Source organism: Haliaeetus albicilla, chromosome 4 (genome assembly GCF_947461875.1).
Source record: "Haliaeetus albicilla chromosome 4, bHalAlb1.1, whole genome shotgun sequence".
Lineage (NCBI taxonomy): Eukaryota > Metazoa > Chordata > Aves > Accipitriformes > Accipitridae > Haliaeetus > Haliaeetus albicilla.
The window spans coordinates 3,444,192-3,451,934 of NC_091486.1; the positions used below are offsets into that span (position 1 = coordinate 3,444,192).

The 7,743-nt window shown below is 43.2% G+C and overlaps 1 protein-coding gene across 7 annotated transcripts in view; it reads right to left on the minus strand.

Moving 5' to 3' along the window:
* The window catches only part of MBD5 (methyl-CpG binding domain protein 5), a 146,660-nt gene extending 139,177 nt beyond the window's left edge, over positions 1-7,483 (minus strand). For 6 of the 7 annotated variants that reach the window (XM_069780731.1, XM_069780729.1, XM_069780730.1 and 3 more), the window contains exon 1: positions 7,272-7,483. The gene's annotated coding sequence lies outside the window, so the exon portion shown is untranslated. The remainder of the gene's footprint in view (positions 1-7,271) is intronic. The other variant, XM_069780734.1, reaches the window with a different exon arrangement.
* Positions 7,484-7,743: the final 260 nt, after the last annotated feature.

Here is a 7,743-nt window from a genome sequence, read left to right on the forward strand (position 1 = left end):
TTAGAAATGAATCACACTGCAAATGATTTTACTAATTTTAAAACAGAGGTGAGGAACCAATAGCCTACAGGCCAGATACGGTTTGCTGCTTCGGTTCAGATGGCCTACAGACACATACGTGCTTTATTACTTTATAACACCAAGGCAGACTTCAAGGAAAACCATGTGTGTTTTAAAAGGCTCCAACAATTCACATATTTTAAAATACATAATCCTTAAACCCAAACATCAGCCTTAAGTTTAAAGTTTTAAATGAAATCTATGTTATTAGTTTGCCTTTTTTTTTTTTTTAAAACACACAAATTCTTGAGTTATCGTCCACTAAACATAGCTTATTCTTGCTACCCTGAGAAGTTGAGGCCTCACAGCCCTCAACATTTACATTATCTCAGTAGAGAAAAGTCAATGGTACTTTGAATTTGGACAACAGCCTATGCAATGGTTGTGGTGGAAGAATTTTGATACCTGCTTCGATACAGAGGAACATACTCCACAGCCCTTATTTAGGACAAAACTTCCACTGAAATCAATGAAAGTTTTGCCTCAGAAAGCTACAGTCCCAAATATAGATCTCTGTCTTTCATAGACAGCTTCTTTCAAAATCCAAAACATTTTTCAATCTGAAAGTGTACACAAGATTCTAAGTATGAAAAGAGCAAGTGAAAAAAATTTATTGAGAAAGAGAAATCATAGGCCACCACGCTACTTTCATCCTTTCTGCAATTCTTTGCAGCTGCCATGAACATATTGATATTTAGTAAACTGAAGGCTGCAGCTTTAATTGAAGTTTGACTGCTATAAACAGTTAGCTGCCTGGCTCTGGCCCGCGCTCTAATACCATCAGCAGAACAGAGATGGGAAGCATAAACAAACCTTTTAACTAGATTACAGTTTCTAAAACGGCCAAGAATCCCTTCGGCAAGAACTCCTGTGTGACAGAATGTTAAAGCAGGAAAAATATTTTGAAAGAGTACCTTAAAAAAGCCTAACCTTTCCTAAGATAGTATGAATGGGAGTCTTCTGAGGAAAATGACTTTAAGTTCTCAAAGGGGGCTATCCTTGAGAAACACGGTCTGATCCTTCGAGAAAAAAATTTAAAAAGCCAGAAAACTTTAAAACAAATGGTTGCAAACCAGAATGGTATTTTCCAAAGACTTTTTCTCTTCAGACTTCAAAATGCATCAAGAAAAGTTACTGAACTTTGAAATACCAGCAGAGCTTATAATATCGTTTCACATTTCAAGTAGCCATGCTTAAGAACATCATAACAAAAACACGTTGCATCACCAACTTACACCAACATGTCTACCTCTTAAATCTGATCCCTCTCATAATTTGCTTTAGCCGAGCTTCTTCCCCATAAAGATTACAAGGAGACAATGTATCCCCCCCCTTCTGCCCCCAAGCCCATAAAGATAAAAGAAAGTTCTGTTCTAAAAAAATCAGCTTGCTAGAGATTTCTGACTACTTCGTTTCTTTAATCAATGATCTCGTTCGTCCACTTTTGCAGTGTTTTCTTACAAAAATATCAGATACTAAAAAATTCTTCTCCTCATCTAGGGCTCAGATAAGAAGATCCAGCAAAAACTTTTTTTTGTGCTTGTCTTCTACATACGTAGAAAATAAATAAAATTTACTTCCTTAAGTTGACGGTGTGCTTATATAAAAAAAATTAAATATGTATAAATCTTCATTGCATCAGTCTTAAAAGCAAAAAATTAAATTACATGTATTTTAAATTTATTTAAAAGTAGATTAGGTGCAAACACAGTCAACATATAAAGCCAGTGCCAGCTGCTTGTTATTGTCAATGCTACAGCTTGAGTCCTACCAAAACACATGACATTTGTACTCATTCTAGTGGGGTTAATCATATAGATGCATGTATATATACACGCACACATGTATGTATAAATATGCATGCATGAGTGTATATATTATATAAAAATATACATGAGGTATACAGGTAAAAGCTTAAAGGATGAATATAAAAATGTGAAAAACATTTGGTGTTTGTCACAACAGATAATCCTAAACAATGTGGCGGCAACGATCTACCAGAGCTTAAAAATAAAGTCTAAACTTGGCAAATTGAAATTTAATTTATGTGTTTTTGAAACATTAGGCAGTACGAATGGAAAAATTAGACTATCTATATTTATGATACGTAGGCCTAGCTTCTATTTGGCCGACTTTTACTTTTCTCCTAACTTAGACTGCATTTGTTTCCTTTGGCAGCGGGGTACAAGGCAACATTATTGCAAGCCTCTCTTTATCTAAATGTTGAGAATATCACCATTTGATCCAACAGGATTTGTTGTGCAAACAATTGACAACTGTTCTTGTTCCCTCACTTGGGAATTTTTCTTAGCAAGGCCACGCTACTGATGCTGCAAACCCAGGGCCCTAATATTTAAGATGCTATTTACATTTCAGATTACTCCTCCTTCAGTAAGTCACCAAAATAATTTCGGATTTAACGGCACTGAAAATGTAGACTAAGCAAAAACTATGAGTATATATATATATATATTTTAATCCTTGGCTTCAATTTTACCTCATATAGGAATCATGTAATTCACATCTTGCTTCTACAGGTCTTAGTTACCAGATATTGTGACAAGAATTTTTAAAATACTGCTTGCTTACTTTATTTTAAAATATTTCCTGTAGAAGATATAAATAAATAAAAACAGCACACTGAAGAATTTAACCAGAGTAATAAATGAAATCCTTTATTCTTTCTTTGATAAAAGAAAGTTATCAAAAACCTCAAAAAGAATTTCCAGACATTTTACCATTTCATTTTTTAAGTAAATTTAAAGCTACTGAAACAGAGGATTTAAAAAACAAAAACAAACAAACAAAAACCCCAAAACACGAAAACAAACCCTAAACAAACTACAAAGTGGCAACTGTATCTTGGGCATCTCCAGCCCTCCCTATTGCCCTCTACAATGTTCCTCAGCTCCAACCCAAGGAACCAACACTCAAAGCCACTCTCCACGATTTGTTCCTTAGTCATTCCCATGGGAAGGACAGGAGGTAGTGGAGATTTTTGTGATGGGAACACCTGTCAAGCTGCAGATAAACTGAGATGATCAACTCATTTCACAAAGGTCTATGAATAGCCATCTCACGGTAATGACTGATTCCTGCTGCCATGTGCCAGATCAAAACAACAACTTAGATGTAAAAGGCTCGAAATACAGATCTTTGGAGCCATGCAGTCGCTTTAATTTTAAGTGCTGTGTTAAGGTATCTATTTTTCACACTTCTTCCATATACTTGTTTGTATACACACATGTGCACCTGTGTATGTAGCTAAACACGTATGCATATGTACTCATACACTTCATAACATTGCAGTCTAAGTGGTTTTGACAAATTTTACCTCGATTTAAAAATAGTGCAAAGCCTGAACTCCTTTCTAGACGATTCATCACAAAAATAGGTATCGCTATAATAAAGAACTTGGAATTTGAAGAGAGGAAAGGAGTCAGCACTTCTTAATTTCTTAACTGCTTCTTTTTATTAGCATCCCACTTGGTTTAACTCTAGCTACATAGCTTTCAGGATGCTTTAATTGTTTTCTGTCTCCAATGCTCTTCCAACATTTTATTCCTAATACAGCCTTTGGTTCCTGCGCAGGCCTATTTCAAACCGATCGAGCAGTATTATTCCACCTAATAGTTCCAAAAACAAAGAATAGCCAGTGAAAGCCTGTGGCCTCAAACATTCAAATAACTCTTAAAAAGAATAAGCAGGTCCCTAATGACATAAGAGCATTCAAAAATGTATCCTGTATCTCTTTACTGTTGAAATTAATGGTAACTTTGACACCCACTTCCACAGGGACAAAACAGAAACCAAGGCAGGGTCCTTAAAAAAACCCAGCGAAAGAAACAAAACCAAGCTCCCAAACAACTGAAGAAGCCCAAAAGAAGAAACCGAACTCCCCACTTCCCAAAAGTTTTAACATTATTTTTTGAAAGGAAGCTCAGCCACTTTCAAAATTTGTGTCCCGAGCCATTAACAGATGAGACTCTTCTCCTGCAAGCTGCTTCGTGCATGTGGTCTCTTAAGCCCATAGAAAGACACACTGACATTAGTGGGGCTCCAGATGGGCACGAGGGGCCACCCACCTGGTCTACTGCTTTCCAGAAGGAACATCCACAATAAGCACTCGCTGCTGCTGCTTCAGAAACTAATTTTGTAGTTATGGACTGTATTCAAGTTACTGATCTTCCACATACAAGGAATCCCCACGAGTAACAGTGGGGGGGGGAGGGGGGGAGGGGCTTAAAAAAATAAAATCTACTGACAAACCAAATTAAATAACCCAGCTGAAAACCAAGGCATTCCATTTTTGAGTGGACTGTTACTTATGCCAAGATCTTCAGTGCTTTTTCACAAGGAGAAAGACTGATTCCTTCAGAGCCAAAGAAGAATGAAAGGACTGCAAGCAAAGAGAAGTTAAATTATTGAAAGTATTGCATCATAAAGATTCTCTTCAAACATCCGCCTACCTAGTCTAAATAGAAACTAACACATTCATCTACAAAGAAAGGTTAGAAAGCAAACTCCAAGGAAAGACTGTTCAAGACAAATATAAGTCTGGCCTGAACAGCAAGCATCTTTATGTCTAGCACAGCCTACATTTTGCCATGGTAGGCTCCTTACTAATTCAAAACAATCTCTCTGACCTAGAGTCTGGGAAACCACCAACCTGGAATACAGGAAAATAATTCTCAATTTTGGCTCAAAAACCCAAACAAAACAAAACCGTATTGCCCTTTAGTTATAGCTGCTGATAACACAGACTTCCTTAATGCAGGTTGAGTCGATTCTTTCAGTTCTTAGAAGGCTGTTGCGACAGCAGCCAGAAGCCCCAAACCAGCCTGAAGACCCCCTTGTGCCAGGTGCCGCAGAAATGCAGGAATTGCCTCCGACACAACTCGGAATCCCAGCCCCACCAGTGGCTGGCTCCTCAGGAGGGACCTTCCCTACCCAATCCCCCCAAATCAGCAATTGTCTTTCCAGCACAGACTTGGCTGCAGGAGCTGGAGGCCTATGGAAATGAAGGTTTTATTAGTAATTTTATCGCTAGGATTTAAAGTAAGAGAAGACCCTGCATTATTCTGCCCGGCTTTAGAATTCTGTTAGGGTATTTTACCGAGCAATCGTATCAAATCACATCATACCTATTTTTAACACTAAAACACAAAGAAATTAAACTGTTAAATCCCCATAATAACACATCCCGTTGGCTGTAGGCCGTGAAAGTTGCAGGCAGATCTGCAGCTCTACATACATTGGGAGCATAATCCTGTAGCCGCTATAGGTTTCCATGTACAGATGAAAGCAGATCAATGGTATCTCAGGTTGAGAAAGGAAGCATTGTCATGAAAAAAAACAAAAACAACAACAAAAAAAAGAAAACTGTGTCCTTTACTCCTGGACAGTCTTTTGCTGTCCAACTCTTGCCTGTAGTAAACTAACTAAAAGGAGAGTCGTACATTCAAAGAGCGGGTTTTTATATGTGTATCTGCCCATTTTGGCTATGCTTATTGCGTGTTTTTCACGTGTTTAAAACCAAAGTAATCTTGTTTTCACAAGCTAGCAGAAAACTAATGGCAAACTATTACCAAGAACTACAGTTATGGCTGCTACCTTCAATTCTTCCTCACAATATTGTCAAGTATAGGTCCAACTATATTTTTCTCTCATTCTTTCCACCCCATCAAATTACGGCTTTCTCAAACTCTTTCCAGTTTGATCACAAAATTGCTGCTTCGCACAAGACATGTATGTACCAATTAGAAATGGGAGATACCAAAGCATTTCAGGAGAGCCCTTTCTTGTGGGTATCCTTCCAGCGTGAGGCAGAGATGACACACGCTCTCTGCTGACCACCATTTAACCGTGATGCCCCACTGAAATACATACTCATGGCCTACTTCACGGTTCAGCATGCTCCACAGTACTTAATAAACTGAGCACTCAAACCGTCTTTTTAAAATTACGGAGGACATAATTAAGCTCCAGAAATAAGCAGACAACAGCAATTTTAATATAAACATCCTACTTATGCAGAGGACTCTTATTTCAACTTGGCATTAATGCCCAAACTCTTACTTCTGGATTCTTGCAAATCTCGAGAAGGCTTCTTCCGATATTTCCTTGAGCTAGGCATTTAGTTTGCCCCCTTATGTTTTGATCTATTTCAGACATTTTGACACAGAACTTTCCTTTTAATCGGTAGACAAAAAAACCACATATGGTCAGATCAGGCTACCAGTGGTACCTGACCTAACAAACCGTAAGCGTGGATGGAGACATTTGGCCTTCCCAGCAGAAGGCCATGGAAAAACAGATCACGACATATATAATTGAGCAAACCATTGACCAAATATAGCCAGCCACCAGCGATAACCACGTACTGCTATCAAACGCGCAACACCGATTCCGATCTCGCAAACATTGACGTTCCTCGGCGTCCAGTTCTTGGACTATCCCTGGAAGTTAAGCTCACGAGTAGGGTCTTTGTACGACCGGGGCCTTAACGACCCCAGGGCTTTAATAACTCAAAGAACGGCCTGAAACCACCGCAGAGAGCCCAACCGGGGGCGGGGGGGGGGTCAAATCCCGAGGGCTCCCCAGCACCCTGCCGTTATTTCGGCCACCGAATTTCCCCGCTGCGGCCAGAAAATAAAAAAAAAAAAACCAAAACACAACACTTTTGAGACGAGCCGGGGCTCAGCACCCACCGGAGCCACCCCGAACTTTCCTCACAACACCGCGCCTTCAGCAGAGAGCCCCCCCCCCCGAAGCCGACATTAACCCCCCAAACCCGGTGCTGGGAGCAGGGAGGGGGGGGAGGTCGGTAATAGGCAACCCCCCGCCTCGGGTCGACGGGGAGAGAAACGCGGCATCACCCGCGCCCCGGCGACAACAAAGCTCCGGCAGGACCGTACCGGGGGGGGTGTGTGTGTGTGTGTGTGTGGTGAGGGGGGGAGGGGGGATCCCCCTCGTTGCTGTGAGGGGGCAGAAAGTGACAGGCGGGCACCCGGCGCCCCCTCCCCACCGCCCGCGGCCCAGCGCGGCCAAGCACCGGGCCACCCCCCCCCCCCCCTCTTCCCCGCCGCCTTCCCGCTCCCTCCCCTGAGGTAAACAAGCGGGCGGCCCCTCCGCCACCACCGCCACCAGCCACCACCGACCGCTCCCCCCCCCCGCCGCCGCCACCACCACCGCCGCCGCCCCACACTCACCTCAGCGGTCCCCCCCCCCGGTCGCCCGTCCGTCCCCGGAGCGGCGCTAGGCGGAGACGCACACAAAGGGTAATAAAGGGGGAGGAGGGGGAGCGCGGGGGCTGCCCAACTGCCTGCCGCTCCCCCGCCGAGGTGCCTCCCGCCGGGGCCGCCTCTCCCCGACGATCGACGACGAGGAGGAGCCGTGGGGAGCTTGGAAAGGGGGGGGGGGGGGGGGAACGGGACGGGAGACACGGAGGAAGAAACTCCCCGGGCTCCTCCGGCCGGGCTGGGGGGGGGGGAGGGAAGGGGGGGTAGGGGAGGGAGGGGGGGGGGAAGAAAGTCGGGGCGCCTCTACCGGCCCCCCCCTTACCCCCGCGCCGCTACCGAGGGGAAGGAGCGCCCTGTCCCTTTAACGGTATAAATAACGGGCCCCCCCGCGCCCCCCCCCCGCGCTCCTCCTCATCATCAGCTGCCGCTGCTTTGCTGCTGC